General features: G+C 40.1%; 1 protein-coding gene across 9 annotated transcripts in view; it reads right to left on the bottom strand.

Annotated features, from left to right (window-relative positions):
- The window catches only part of FAT3 (FAT atypical cadherin 3), a 974,406-nt gene that overhangs the window by 672,965 nt on the left and 285,536 nt on the right, over window positions 1–15,905 (bottom strand). The window contains exon 1 of one of the 9 annotated variants that reach the window (XM_073612982.1): window positions 1,839–2,129. The exons of the other annotated variants lie outside the window; for them this stretch is intronic. The gene's annotated coding sequence lies outside the window, so the exon portion shown is untranslated. Of the gene's footprint in view, window positions 1–1,838; window positions 2,130–15,905 lie in introns of those variants that run through there. 9 annotated transcript variants of the gene reach the window in all.

Genomic DNA, 15,905 nt, shown 5'->3' with positions numbered 1-15,905 from the left:
GACACTCACTTCCAGAGACTCTCCACTGGTCATCCCGGACTTCAATTCTATAGAAAAGAAGAGGAAACTCCAATTTCTACTGGGGAGAAAGAGCAGCCAACAGTAAAAAATAGCTACCCAATATGTGATAGCGTGTCACCGACTGAGAGGGAGCCTGAGGACTTAAAAATCCTTTACACAGACTTATGTCCATACCCCCCCTATTATTTACCCCCTACCCCCCCCCCCCTTCTTTTTCTTATAGAAACTCATCTGTTTTGGCAATGCTAACATGTATGTGGTCCTGCCAATAAAGCTAATTTGAATTTGAGAGAATGAGAGAGAGAGAGAGAGAGAGGAGAGAGAATGAGAGAGGAGAGAGAGAGAGAGAGAGAGAGAGAGAGAGCGAGCGAGAGAGAGAGGGGGGGGAGAGAGAGAGAAGAGAGAGAATGAGAGAGAAAGAGAGAGAGGGGGAGAGAGAGAGAGAGAGGGGGGGGGAGAGAGAGAGAGAGAGAGAGAGTGAGAGAGAGAGAAGGAGAGAGGGAATGAACGAGAGAGAGGGGGAGAGCAAGAGAGAGAGGGAGAGAGAATGAACGAGAGAGGGGGGGAGAGCAAGAGAGAGAAGGAGAGAGAATGAACGAGAGAGAGGAGAATAAGAGAGAATGAGAGTGAGAGAGAGAAAATGAGAGTGAGAGAGAGAATGAGAGAGAGGGGAGAGGGAATGAACGAGAGAGAGGGGGGAGAGAGAGGGAGGGAGAGAGAGAGAGAGAGAGAGAGGAGAGAGAGAGAGAGAGGAGGGAATGAATGAGAGAGAGAGGGGGATAAAAGAGAGAGAGAATGAGAGGAAGAATGAGAGAGAGAGCGATAGATAGATAGATAGATAGATAGATAGATAGATAGATAGATAGATAGATAGATAGATAGATAGATAATGAAAGAAAGAGATATGAGGAAAAAGTGAAAAATAGTGACAGAGAGAATGAAAGGGCAATAGATAAATAGATATATAGATAAAAGAGATAAGAGAGAATGAGAGAGATACATAGATTTAGAGAGAGATAGAGTGAAAGAGAGAAAGAAGGAGAACATGAAAAAGAGACAGCGATAATGAAAGAGAGACAGAGAGAAAGGTAGATAAATAGAAAGAGTGAAAGAAAGATAAATAGATAGATAGATAGATAGATAGATAGATAGATAGATAGATAGATAGATAGATAGATATGATAGATAGATAGATAGATAGATAGACTTAAAATTAAAATTGACAACAAATAACTGGCAAAGGATAGAATGTTTTTCAACAAATCAAACAGGAAAAGAAATAATAAAAGCATAAGTGATGTTAAATTCCTTCATTCTAGCAATGACATAGTAGTAATACACACATATATATTTACAAACACACAAAGCACACATATATACTATACAATATATATACTATGCACATTAAAAAATACATATATATGTGTAGTTATTATTTTTATACATATATATGATATATATAGCCTCAGATATTGTATAAATATATCTAGAACCAGCAGTGACATGGAATAATTCGAATAGTGCTGTGAGGCGGGTGAAAGGAGGACACACACTGTAATGTATGTATGGAGCTCCATAGACTGTAGAGCTGTGACCCGGTACTCCCCTCCATCATATACAGGGTGCTCTCCTGTGTCCCATACAATGACAATGACACAAAAACTAACTCCTAATGATACATAGTAAAGTGGCAGAGTTGTCATTTCCAGAGACATTCCTCTCCACTTTGAATACAGCCCTTCCCATCTGTCAGTTAAAGAGGTGATGCAGCAGCAGCAGCAGCAGCATGGGGGCCCCAGGATGATGGGGGTCCTTACCTTGATATGAGTGTCTGGTCCCTGTATCCATCATCTATGGAGCCCCCCCAGCAGAAGTGTCACCATCCATCCGGCACTCCGGAGATCCACGCTACCAAGGTAACCACAGGAACATCCCCTGGCTCCGATCCTCAGAACATTGGACTTAAAGGATGTGTTCACATATAAAATCCCTGAGTGGTGGATGGTGCCGGTGTGGTGTTCTCTGGGGCAGACAGAACTTGTCCTGGGGAAAGCAGCACTTTCAAAGTTGCCATCACCTCTGTGAATGTGCACATGTAGAAGAAAAGGGAAAGCAGAGATTTACAGATGGGGGAGGCTGGAGTAGGGTGGTGGGGGGAGGAGGAGAGGACGGGAGGAGGGGGATATGGAGGATAGTGCTGTGATGTGACATACATAAGGAATGAGCCCAGGAACAATACTGTCAAAGCAGGCAGGGCGGCTGCCTTCCACAACACACAAGTTTTCGGAAAGCCAAGGCTGGGGGAATTCTTTCCGGATTTCCAGAAGATCGGAAGATTTTGTCCCTGTACAGGTTTCTGTTCGCAGTGGGGGAATTTGTCCAGTTTTCAGGAATAGTCTTCAGGTTGGAAGATGTTGTCCCTAAAAATGTTCCTAGTCAAATTGAGGGCACATTTTCCAGATTTTCAGGCATAGTTTTTAGGTTGGAAGATTTTGTCCCTGGAAATGTTCCTGTTCAAATTGGGAGAATTCTTCCAGATTTCCAGGGATGGTCTCCAGATTAGAAGATTTTGTCCCTGGAAATGTTCCTGTTCAGTTTGGAAGAATTCTTCCAGATTACCAGAGATAGTCTTTAGGCTGTAAGATTTGTCCCTGGACATGTTCCTGTTCAAATTGGAAGAATTATTCTGGACTTCCAGGGATAGTCTCAGAGGTAGAACATTTGCCCTTGAAAATGTTACGCTCAAATTGGGAGAATTCTTCCAGATTTCCAGGGATGGTCCCCAGTTTGGCGGATTTTGTCCCTGGAAATGCTTCTGTTTAAATTGGGAGAATTCTTCCAGATTTTCAGGTCTTCAGGTTGGAGGATTTGTCCTTGGACACATTCCTGTTTAAACTAGGAAAAATGTTCCAAGTTTTCAGGCATAGTTTTCGAGTTGAAAGATTTGTCCCTGAACATGTTCCTGTTGAAATTGGGAGAATTCTTCCAGAGTTTCATGGATGGTCTCCAGGTTGGAAGATTTTGTCCTTGGAAATATTGATGTTCAAATTAGGAGAATTATTCCAGATTTCCAGGAATGGTCTCTAGGATGGAAGATTTTGTCCCTGGACATGTTCCTCTGCTAACTGGACTGATTATTTCATCATATCTCAGCCTAAAGCAGATAGAGACTCCAACTGGAAGACATCTAGTTTGCCAAAGCACTCTACACCGTAAACAATTGATTGCCAAACTCCACAGTACTTACCTCTCCTTCAACAGTCTAAGATCCCTCACCAGCGCTGGCATCTTCTACCAACCTCAGGGTGCCAGTTGAGGTCATCTTTGCTGGCTCACACAGGATGACGTCCCGATTTCCATCATTCTGGCACACTGGATCTGTGCCGGAATGTAAACTCAACTGCACATGCACAGCTCAGTATACATTCCAAAGAGTACTGGGGGCAGGCCTATACTGTAGGTCTATTTTATTGCAGAAGAGACATTGCGTGTTCTCTCTGCAATAAAGAGCTGACTGCTCGCAGTTTTGTTATTGGAGACTTTAATTCTACTTTAAAGCCAAAAAAGTGGAACTAAACTCCCGAATATACTCACTTCACCCCTCCAGAGATGTGGTGGTTACATCCCTCATCAGCCGCTATCATCTCCTCTCTGGCTGCTGGTTGGGAGTTGGGTTTTGGTAAGTTGTAGGCAACCATGATTCATGTTACACCTTAAATATGGGTCAAACATTTTACATGGTCAAGAACTTTAAGCAAAAATGGTTTTCGCTTTTTTTTTTTTTATATCCTGTTGCATTTAGAGTCCTATAGACTCTTTCTGTCCACATGCACTTTCTCCAGCATTGCCTGGACTCTCTGAGTTGAGCTGAGATGTGAAATGAGCCTGGCACACTAAGGCTTTATTCACACGGCTGTAAATATACGGCATATACAAGTGTTCTTATTATAACGGATCTAAATGCAGCTGCATTGTTTTCAATGGAGCCTTCACACAGCCTTCACGCATGTGTGCAAACATGAGCTGCTTTCAGATCCGTAACACAGAATCCAAAGATCTGCATCTAAGAACATGCACTCAATGTGCTTATATGTATAAAGCGTTTGTAAGCGCATAAATTATGTCTGAACAAAAGGGAAAAATAAATTATCGTGAAAACAAATTATGTATGCATATGCGTCAATATACATCTATACACAAGCATTTTACTGATCATTATACAGGAACGCTTCTCCTAGAAAACACAATGTGTAATAACATTAGTAACATGTTTACAGCCATATGAATGAGGCCTTAGATGGGAGCTGAGCTTAATACACATAAACATGAGCTGAGCCTCGTACACACAGCTGTGAGCTGAGCCTCATACACTCACGGACACTTTATTATGTACACCTATTTAATTGCTTGGTAACACAAATTGCTAATCAGCCAATCACATGGCAGCAACCAAATGCATACAGACATCTAGACGTGGTGAAGACAACTTTCTGAAGTTCAAACCGAGCATCAGAATGAGGAAGAAAGGGGATTTAAGTGACATGGCTGTTGGTGCCAGACGGGCTGGTCTGAGTATTTCAACTACTGATCTACTGGGATTTCCACACACAACCATCGCTCTGGTTTACAGCGAATTGTTCAAAAAAGAGAAAATATCCAGTGAGTGGCAGTCGTGTGGAGGAAAATGCCTTGTTGATGTCAGAGGTCAGAGGAGACTGGTTTGCGATGATAGAAAGGCAACAGTGACTCAAATAAGCACTTGTTACAACCAAGGTAGCAGAATACCATCTCTGAACACATAACACATTGAACCTTGAAGCAAATGGGCTACAGCAGCAGAAGACCACACCGGGTGCCACTCCTGTCAGCTAAGAACAGGAAACTGAGGCTACAATTCGCACAGGATCATCAAAATTGGACAATAGAAGATTGGAAAAACGTTGCCTGATCTGAGGACTCTCAATTTCAGCTGCAACATTCAGATGGCAGGATCAGAATTTGGCATTAACAACATGAAAGCATGGACCCATCCTGTCTTGTATCATTGGTTCAGGCTGGTGGTGGTGTAATGGTGTGGAGGATATTTTTCTTGGCACACTTTGGGCCCCTTAGTACCAATTAAGCATCGTTTAAATGCAACGGCCTACCTGAGTATTGTTCCTGACCATGTCCATCCCTTTATGACTAGTGTACCCATCTTCTGATGGCTCCTTCCAGCAGGATAATGCACCATGTCACAAAGCTCAAATAATCTCACCACTGGACAATGAGGTCACTGGACTCCAATGTCCTCCACAGTCACCAGATCTCAATCCAATAGAGCACCTTTGGGATGTGATGGAATGGGAGATTGGCATCATGGATGTGCAGCCAAATCTGCAGCAATTGCGTGATGCTATCATGTCAATATGGACCAAAATCTCTGAGGAATGTTTCCAACACCTTGTTGAATCTATGCCACGAAGAATGAAGACAGTTCTGAAGGCAAAAGGGGGTCCAACCCGCTACTAGCAAGGTGTACCTAATAAAGTGGCCGGTGAGTGTAGATCTGAGCTGAGCCAACCTCAAAGATCACTTTCTTTGTCTGTATTCCTATTGTAGATGTATGGTGGAAATTTACACAATTTCCTCCCATTTAACAAAATACAGGTTAATACAACCGTATGTAATCAGTGTATACTTGACAAGGTCATTCATTCTGGTCGAGAATATTCCTGAACCCGGTGATTCTATAGACAACGGTACATCATCACTGAACTGCAAATTTACTAAAATAGCAAACTAAGGCAATATCTGTAATTTTTAAAAAGAAGGTGCTGTATTATTAGCTAGAAATAAAAATAGGAACATAGTAATTATGGGAAACGCACTGGATCACCTACACATCATAGAGATGAATGTTCAGTCATTAGTGCTGCTTAGTCTGAGCTCTGCCACCTGTCAATCAATGGACTTCTCCCTCTGTCCAGGGCTATGATGGGCCCCCGAGCAAAAATGAGAACGGGGCCCCTGTGCTAGAAATGCGTGGTAGTACTATAGCGCCATAAAAACAACAACATACTATATAATGTGTATATATCTATATCTATATCTATATATATATATATATATATATATATATATAAAAATATACATTTATATATATCCATCTATATATATATATATATATATATAGATATCTCTCTCTCTCTCTCTCTATATATATATATATATATAGAGAGAGAGAGATAGATATATAGATCTAGACAGATAGATAGATATCTATCTATCTATATATAGATATATCTATCTATCTATCTATATATAGATAGATCTATCTATATATAGATATCTCTCTCTCTCTCTCTCTCTCTCTCTCTCTCTCTCTCTCTCTCTCTCTCTCTATCTATCTATCTATCTATCTATCTCTCTATCTATCTCTCTCTCTCTCTCTATCTATCTATAGATCTATATACATATAGATCTATATATATCTATATGTATATATATAGATCTATATATCTATATATCTATATCTATAGATATAGATAGATATAGATATAATCTATATCTATATATATATAGTGTATATGTGTAAAAACCCCAGCTGTAGTTGTATCACCTCCTTGCATCTGATTGATTGCTTGCAATAATCAATTGGAAGCCAGCGTGCGATGGCCTGGCCAGCGTGCCTGTCATTTAAACGATATATTAACTTCATGTAGACGCCATTGTTGTTGAACGCCATCCTTTGCATTCAGATGCAGTGCTGCTCAAACACAAAACAAAGCAAAGGCTCCATTTGACCTGCTTTTCCTGCAATACCAACTGATCTCAATATGACCCGCTGAGCCCACAGAATCACAAAGCAGGACAAACGCAGCCCATAGACATCATCTACATTACAACATTAGTAGATGGGAATCCTCAGATTTGGGCTTCAGGTGCACAATTAATACAGAAAAACAACACTGTATATATGAACCCTTAAGAGGGAGTGGAGGTGCGGCGAGGTCAGTAGCTGGTGAGGCACTGGCTAGTATCAGAGCCAGATACACACAGGTTACATGTGCTGCGATCGTTAGAGCGAGAGCAATAATTCTAGCACTAGACCTCCTCTGTAATTCTAAACATGTAATCAGTAAAAAAAAATTAAATTGTCGCCTATGGAGATTTTTAAGTACTGAAGTTTGGCGTCATTTTAAAGCGCCACATGTTAGGTATCCATTTACTTGGCGTAACATCATCTTTCACATTATACAAAAAAAATTGGGTTATCTTTAGTGTTTTTTTTTTATATTCATGAAACATTTTCTTTCCCAAAAAAAATGCGTTTAAAAAATTGCTGCGCAAATATTGTGTAACATAAAAAGTTGCAACAACCACCATTTTATTCCCTAAGGTGTCTGCTAATATATATATATATATATATATATATATATATATATATATATATATATATATAATATGTTTTGTGGTTCTGAGTAATTTTCTAGCAAATAAATGATGATTATTACATGTAGGAGAGAAGTGTCAGAATAGGCCTGGGTGGCAAGGTGTCAATTACCATAAGTAATATACAAATAATTATTATATATTCTTTTTAAGGTAATTTACTGTATTTTCAAAATCTGTACTCAAGCAGGTGGCTTAACAGACAAATTACTGAAGTTTGAAGTTATAACTTCCAACCAGTAATTTCACAGTAAATGGATAAATATTAAATTGCTTAATAATATATGATTTAGCTTGATTATAACAATATCTTTTCAACAGCAGCAGATTCTCATTCTCCCTACAAACTGTGTGAGAAAAAACTTGGGATTATGGGTAAATCTTAGGTCCCTTTCACACTTGTGCGACTTGGGACTGCAAAGTCGCATGACAAGTTGTACCCCCGTGATTTCCAATGAGTACCATTCATATCTGTGCGACTTCAGGTTGCACCGACTTCAAAGTCTTCAAAGTAGTCCCTGTACTACTTTGGTCTGACTTTGATATGAAGTACACAGGCATTCCCTGAAATCGCGGCAAAATCGTGTCAACAAAATTGCGGTAAAATCTCGGCAGAATTGCGCAACTTTGAAGTCACAGTAGTGTGAAAGGGGCCTTATACACATAAACAAATGTTATTTCCTTGTAATTAAGAGGACTGGGCTGGAAGGGAGCATTTATCTTTTAGACACATTCCCCCTTCTATGACATTGCAGTGAGAGGCGTGCCTCCACTGCAGCATTTTATTGGCCAGCTGGGGCTAATGGTACTTTACCATTGGTCCATTGAGCTCACTGCTTCTGACAAGAAGTGAGGAGAGGCACTGTGAGCTCATCCTCTCGGTCCTCTCGGTCTGCTGCAGAGTGTGCCGGCTTGTATTTAAACTGGCCGCTCTGTATGTAGCTTCTGACAGGCTGCACAAGGAGCCCCGTATCTCTGGAACCATAGGTCATAGAGCCCCAGTGGTGGGGTAGGACTTAGGCTACATATCCCCCAAATTTGGGGTCTCTGACCTTAGGTCGTCGAGCTACAATCCTCAAAGCTCAATTTTTTTTTCTTTTTTAAAGTTCATGGCAGGTGAGGCTCTGCCTCACCTGCCTCTCCTGACTGCATGTCCCTGGTGCGGAGGGCTATGCATCTGGCAGTAATAGAGGATGGGGCTCTAGAAAGCATGAGGGCTGTTAGGGATATAATTACCCAGATTGTCCCTTTCCACACCAAAATAAATGCCTGCCATGCTTCCTTCAATGTAGACCATCAATACGAGTCAGTATATTTGATGACAGACATACTGGGGGGGATTTACTAAAACTGGAGAGTGCAAAATCTGGTGCAGCTCTGCACAGAAACCAATCAGCTTCCAGGTTTTATTGTCAAAGCTTAATTGAACAAGCTGAAGTCAGAAGCTGATTGGCTACCATGCACATCTGCACCAGATTTTCTACTCTCCAGTTTTTGTAAAACACCTCCATTGCTACCCCATTAGGAATTGTCAGTACATATACAAACTATCCGCTGCAGATGACAAAAATCCCAGATGTACTGTTCCTGCGGGTATACAATTTGCTGATCAACTTCTAGGTTGCACACACACACAACACAATCAGATTGTACAGTCTATTTTTGGATCCACCACCAATGGAATGGGTCGTTTGGGTTTTAACCCATAATGCATGAGATTTTCAAGGCTGGATGATTTGTTCAGCAATTGGACAGTCAGATTGTACAGTGTATGGCTCTTATGAGCTTTTTTGGATATATTTGACTAATTTCAATACATTTATTATTATTGTGTCCAAAATTCTAACCAGAACATATTATTTTAGAATAAGCATCATTGTTCTTATTATTATTATTATCACTATTATTATTTATTTATTTTTTTGTATATCATTTTACGATTGTACAATCAGATTGTATACTGTATAGTTCAATTAATACATATTTTACTCAGGTTTCATACATTTATTCATTTTAGGTCAATTTTATGAAGACCGTATCAATTTAATGATGGTGATTGTTAATGCTATTATTATTTTTGTTTTTTTAGCAACACTTTACGTTTGTACAATCCAGTTGCATGATGTCCGGTTCAAATTATATATATATATAGATCATTTTACAAATTTGTATACATTTTTCTCATTAGGCTCATTTATTACAGAGAATGTATCATCTTGATAATAGTGATTGTTATTATGTTGTTATCATTATTATTACTATAAGTATGATTATTATCATTATTAATATTTTCTTCTTATTAGTAGTAGTAGTCCCAGTGAGCTCGCGCAGCGAAGAAAACGCATACGGAAGTCGCGCCCGCATATGTAAACAGTGTTCAAATCATACATGTGAGGCATCACCGCGATCGTCAGAGCGAGAGCAATAATTCTATCACTAGACCTCCTCTGTAACTCTAACCTGGTAACCATTAATTATTTTTAAAGTGTCGCCTATGGAGATTTTTAGGTACCGTAGTTTGTCGCCATTCCAGGAGTGTGCGCAATTTCAAAGCGTGACATGTAAGTAATCTATTTACTCAGCGTAACATCATCTTTCACATTTTACAAAAAATTAGGCTAACTTTACTGTTTAGTTTCCTTTTAATTCATAAGAGTGTCTTTTTTCCCCAAAAAATTGTGTTTGAAAGACCGCTGTGCAAATACAGTGTGACATAAACTATTGCAACGTACGCCATTTTATTCTCTAGGGTCTCTGCTAAAAATTTAATTTTCTAGCAAAAAAAAATACGGATTTTAACTTGTAAGCAACAAATGTCAGGAATAGGCTTAGGCATGAAAGGGATACAATTGTCAGCACTATACAAATAAATATCAATAAGAAAAGTGTGTGTGTGACATAAAGGCCAGCCAGTCATTTATGGCTCTGCTCAAGGATCAGATTAGCAGCAGCATGTTCATTCTGTGTTACTCTCCCTATTCTTTAGTTAATGAAAAGTCAGGCAGGGAAAAAAAAAAAATGATTTTGCTGCTGCCAGGGCTTCTATGTACCCCTACCTACTCCTACACTCACACACCATCAGATAAAAGAAAACGCTTTCAAAGATTTATTCCGTCTGTCACTGTCATTTATAATATAATATTGATGATTTATTTTCCTGCTGCATTGTGGAAACTCAGCCCTACAGGTATCCATGAATTACATGTGTGCAGAAGGTGCAGATGCATTGTCGGAATTCCTACACAGGCTGGTGGGATTGGAACAGCTTTACGAGTGTGCACAAGGGCAGCACATGTCCTGAAACAACAGTTGGAAATATCTGACCAACAGCTGAAACTCCATCCAACCCCACCTACGAAATGGGAGAGCAACATTCAAACGTAGACATTGACACCGATGCAGAGACGGCACAAAATACAAATTCATATAAAATCTTCTACTATTTTCTACTAAATTCTACTAAAATACTACTAAATCTACTAAAATTTACTAAAATACATATCTTCTGCTAAAAATCTGCATCTTAAATCTTTTTTGTTTTAAATACAATTATGCCTTTACTGAAGAAGAGTGAAAAACTTTTTTTGGTATCTAAAGCCTCGTACACGTGATTGGATTTTCCGACGGGAATTGCGTGATGACAGGCTGTTGGCGGAAAATCCGACCATTTGTACGCTCCATTGGACAACTGTTGTCAAATTTTCCACGGACAAATGTTGGATGGCAGGCTTATAAATTTTCCACAGACAAATGTCTGTTTTCGGATTTGTGTACACAAGTCCGTCAGACAAAAGTCTAAAGTACAAACGCGCATGCTCGGAAGCAAGGACGAGCCAGAAGCGATCGGTCTTGTAAACTAGCGTTCGTAATGGAGAACATTCGTGATGCAGCAAATTATGAATTGGTGAAATGCAGTGCACATTCTCTTCTTCTTTAACTGCTTGCCGACCGCCGGTCGTCAATTGACGGCCAGGCGGCGCAGCTCTCGTTGCGGGCGGACGTCATATGACGTCCTCGCTTTCCTAGGCCACCAGGGGGCGCGCGCGCGCCGCCGCCGGCGATCGCGTGCGCCCGCCATGTCACTAGGCACTCGGTGCGCGTGCCCGGCGGCCGCGATGTCCGTCGGGCACCTGCGATTACCGGTAACACAGCAGGACCATGGATCTGTGTGTGTAAACACACAGATCCGCGGTCCTGTCAGAGGAGAGGAGACCGATGATGTGTTCCCAGTACAGAGGAACACCGATCGGTCTCCTCCCCTAGTGAGTCCCCGCCCCCTACAGTTAGAATCACTCCCTAGCAACACAGTTAACCCCTCGATCACCATCTAGTGTTAACCCCTTCACTGCCTGTCACATTTATACAGTAATCAATGCATTTTTATAGCATGGATCGCTGTATAAATGTGAATGGTCCCAAATATGTGTCAAAAGTGTCCGATGTGTCCGCCGCAATATCGCAGTCACGATAAAAATCGCAGATCGCCGCCATTACCAGTAAAAAAATTTAAAAAAATAAAAATGTTATAAAACTATCCCCTATTTTGTAGACGCTATAACTTTTGCGCAAACCAATCTATATACGCTTATTGCGATTTTTTTTTACCAAAAATATGTAGAAGAATACATATCGGCCTAAACTGAGAAAAAATTTGTTTTAAAGAAAAAAAAAATGGATATTTATTATCGCAAAAGGTAAAAATTATTGTGTTTTTTTTAAAACTTGTCACTCTTCTTTTGTTTATAGCGCAAAAAATAAAAACCGCAGAGGTGATCAAATACCACTAAAAGAAAGCTCTATTTGTGGGGAAAAAATGATAACAATTTCATATGGGTACAGTGTTGTATAACCGCGCAATTGTCATTCAAAGTGCGACAGCGCTGAAAGCTGAAAAATGGCTTGGGCAGGAAGGGGGCGAAAATGCCCTGTATTGAGGTGGTTAATGGGATAATAATGAAGCTGCTTTGCTGGTGATACTGATGGAGTTCTGCCAAACGTATTTTAAAAGGCTTTTATTTTCTAGTGATATCAAGAATAATATTATTATGCTAGTTTTTTTGGGGGGGGGGAGTTACCACAACACCATTATCCCATAGTTTTTAAGATCAAAGTTACACTATGTTGGTGTCCCTTGTTAATTTTACATTGTATTTTTTTTAAATGTAACTGCCTACTCCCAAACTGTCATTTGAAGTAAAACACATAGTCAAGTATTATTCTCCACAATTTTTTTATTGTGCATTAAAAAAAAGAAAATAAAATTAGACATGCTTTCTGCCAATGGAACTTAACCAAAAAGTGCATTCTATGCATCCAAAAATATAGAAAATATACCAAATCAAATCATTATTTTCATCCAAAAAATATATAGCCTCGTGCGTGTGTCCTGCTTCTTAATATAGGGGGTCAACAATGCCAAGAGTTGGTGAAAGCAGGGGTCCGTCATTCCGGAGATAATTCCAAAAATCATCTGGATTATTCTCCTGGAGCTCCCACAGCAAAGGCATATGACATAATTGGTCACGATTAATAAAGCAACCAATTTTTGGTCCAAGAAATCCTCCTCCTCCTGTTCCTGGACTGGACTTGGGTCAAAGCAATAACTCCAAGGAAAATAATAAATAACACTTTATCTCCTCCGATTCCGCAACATATCTGGTTGACGAACGGCCGTTCAGAAACAAATTGAAAAGCACAAAATGAAAAGCGCAAAATGAAAAGCGCAAAATAAAAAGCGCAAATCAACACTCACCAAACTTCTACTAACACAAAATTAGCAGAAGGAGCCCAAAGGGTGGTGCCTGACAATTGAACTTCCTCTTTTTCGGCTCTTAGTACATCTAGTACGTCACTACGTTCGTGTTTGTGGGCCAACAATTGTGTGCCATTTATATGCAAAACAAGTTTTTGGGCAATGCCCTTCGGACAAAAGTCTGAGGCTTTGTCTGCAAAAAATCCGATCGTGTGTACGAGGCTTTAGACTAGCCACACACATACACGTACACGTGGGAGATCTAATAGATTCCTCCAGCTAAACTAAACAGCATGGATGGACAAATCTCCCCTGCCTGCTCAGCTAATATTTTTCTGCCTGGCTCCTTCAATAAGTTAAGAAAAAAAGTTAAAACAAGTTAAAAAAAAATAAAAATTCTGAGCTGGGTGGTGCCAACAGGGCCATGCACAGCTTGAGTTTCTGCTCATTCAGAAATTCAAGTCATGAATGGCTAGCTTAAAGTGTCAATAAACCCACATTATAAAAAACTATCAATAAATGGTGGTGATACATGCTGTTCCTATTCACTCAATATGAGATTCATGTTCTGTATTCTACAAAAAACATTTTCTAGATTCTGCAAAAAACCTGGTTGATATCCTGCTGCTCTCTGTCTCCCCTTCTGTCCATGCCCCTACTGCAGCTGAGGATTTTGCAGAGCAGTTTTGACAGCTGTTGCACATGCTCAGTTTTCAGTGTATTTCTACCCTGAGCATTTCCTCCCTATCACATCTGAGCAGCCCATGTGACTATAGAGTCACCAACAAAAAGTAGTATACCGCTCCGGGTAATAACCCAGGTGCTTCACCGCCACTGCACACAGAGAGAGTGTTGTCCCTGCATGCAACAAAGACTATAGAGTCACACATGTGACCGAATCAATGGGCCGCCATTGAAAAGGGTGTGCTATATCCGGTTCACCCCTGTTCCTTGGTTTAGGGGCACCCCCCCTCCCTGGATCCCATCTATAAACGTCAGTGCACTGGTCCAATGACATTTACCTTAGCCATTTGGCGTCAATGTCTCAAACATTATTCCCTCACCTCCTCTTGTTCTCCTCTTGTGAATGTGCTATTTAACCCACTAATACCAGATAGTATGTCTCTGGGTAGGGTTTTTCCATGGCTTAATGCACCTCTTTTTCAGCTTCGGAACCTGGTCCATCCCATCACGAGGAGACTACACACTTTCAATACTTTATGCGAGAAATTTGATATACCATCTCACCTCTTCCATTTCTATCTGCAGGTTAGACACTTTTTTCACCAATCTAAATCCCCAACCTTGACCCTAGACAAGCCAACCACCTTTGAATACTTATGTGCTCAGGGCCCTTATCAACTACATTTAATTTCATATATCTACCGTATCCTCCATGAGTCGATTCCTCCTACGGAGACCACGCATCACTATATGAGCAAATTGTCTCATTTGGTGGGCCGACCTGTCACGATACAGATGTGGGACAGGATTTGGTCCTCTATTTTTAAATCCTCCAAATGTGTAACTCTGAGAGAGACTTCCATTAAGATTCTCATGTTTTGGTATAGAACCCCTGATCCATAAATATGAACCCTCAGTCTCTGACTGACATAGGTTCTCTATTTCATATCTTTTGGCAATGCTCTCTGATACAACCCTTTTGGCGTGATATGCACCTACTTATACAAAAGGTAGTTGGGGTGTCCCTTCCGATGGATCCTTTAAATTGTCTGTTGGGCCTTCCTCATCCAGGTGTATCCAAAAAGATAAACCGGTTAATATCCTATATTTTGCTAGCCGCTAAGAGGCTTATCCCATTGTCCTGGTTATCTAGTACACCTCCCTCATGGTCCAGATTTTGACACCTGGTGGCTGAAATTCGGAGGATGGAGTTTCTGATGGCCTCAGTACATGGCTCCATTTCCCAATTTAATAAAATATGGGAGCCTTGGGATCTTTCGGATTATGGGACTTCTGTGCCACACATCACGCCCTAAAATTGTATTAACTCTGCATTGATGGTGTTCATGTGACTCCATTTCTCTCTCATTTCTCTACACATCATTTGATGCCTACTTAGATTTTTTATTGCTTAATCTTCACACTCCATAGATATCCATGTCTGTTATATTGTTGTGACTGTTATTGAAGTCCTGATTATATACCTATAAGTTGCTTATCTTGTGTATCATGGGGAAGCAATACAATTCGTCCCTATGTACGGTATCTGTGGACATTATTCACCTGTACCTGTTAGTTTCTATTATGTTCCTTATTTGTTATTATATATGTTAACATTACACTTTCATTATTAGTGTATTGTGCATTATGATACAATTTTGTACATGTTATTTGATAACCCAATAAAAATACAATTATATAAAAAAAAAAAAAAAAAAAGTCACACATGTGGGCATATACACAGTGGTAAATGACAGTCTCCTCCATGCTCACTAACCAGGTACACACAATGGGGGCGGGATATTACATCTTGATTGATGGAGACTTCATCTCCCTGTTATTCTAATACACAGGCTGGAGAGGCGTGGCGCAGCCTGTGACTGGCAGAAATCCGACCACACCATGCTATTGCCAAAATATATCAAAGATTTGATTTCAAATAAATATTTGTATGACACTCTAAAATAGTTAATTGATATGAATTATTTATTTGTATCCTGTATTCAAGGGCTGT

The sequence above is a fragment of the Aquarana catesbeiana genome, linkage group LG02 (assembly GCF_042186555.1).
Source record: "Aquarana catesbeiana isolate 2022-GZ linkage group LG02, ASM4218655v1, whole genome shotgun sequence".
Lineage (NCBI taxonomy): Eukaryota > Metazoa > Chordata > Amphibia > Anura > Ranidae > Aquarana > Aquarana catesbeiana.
This window is presented reverse-complemented; position numbering and strand designations above follow the sequence as displayed.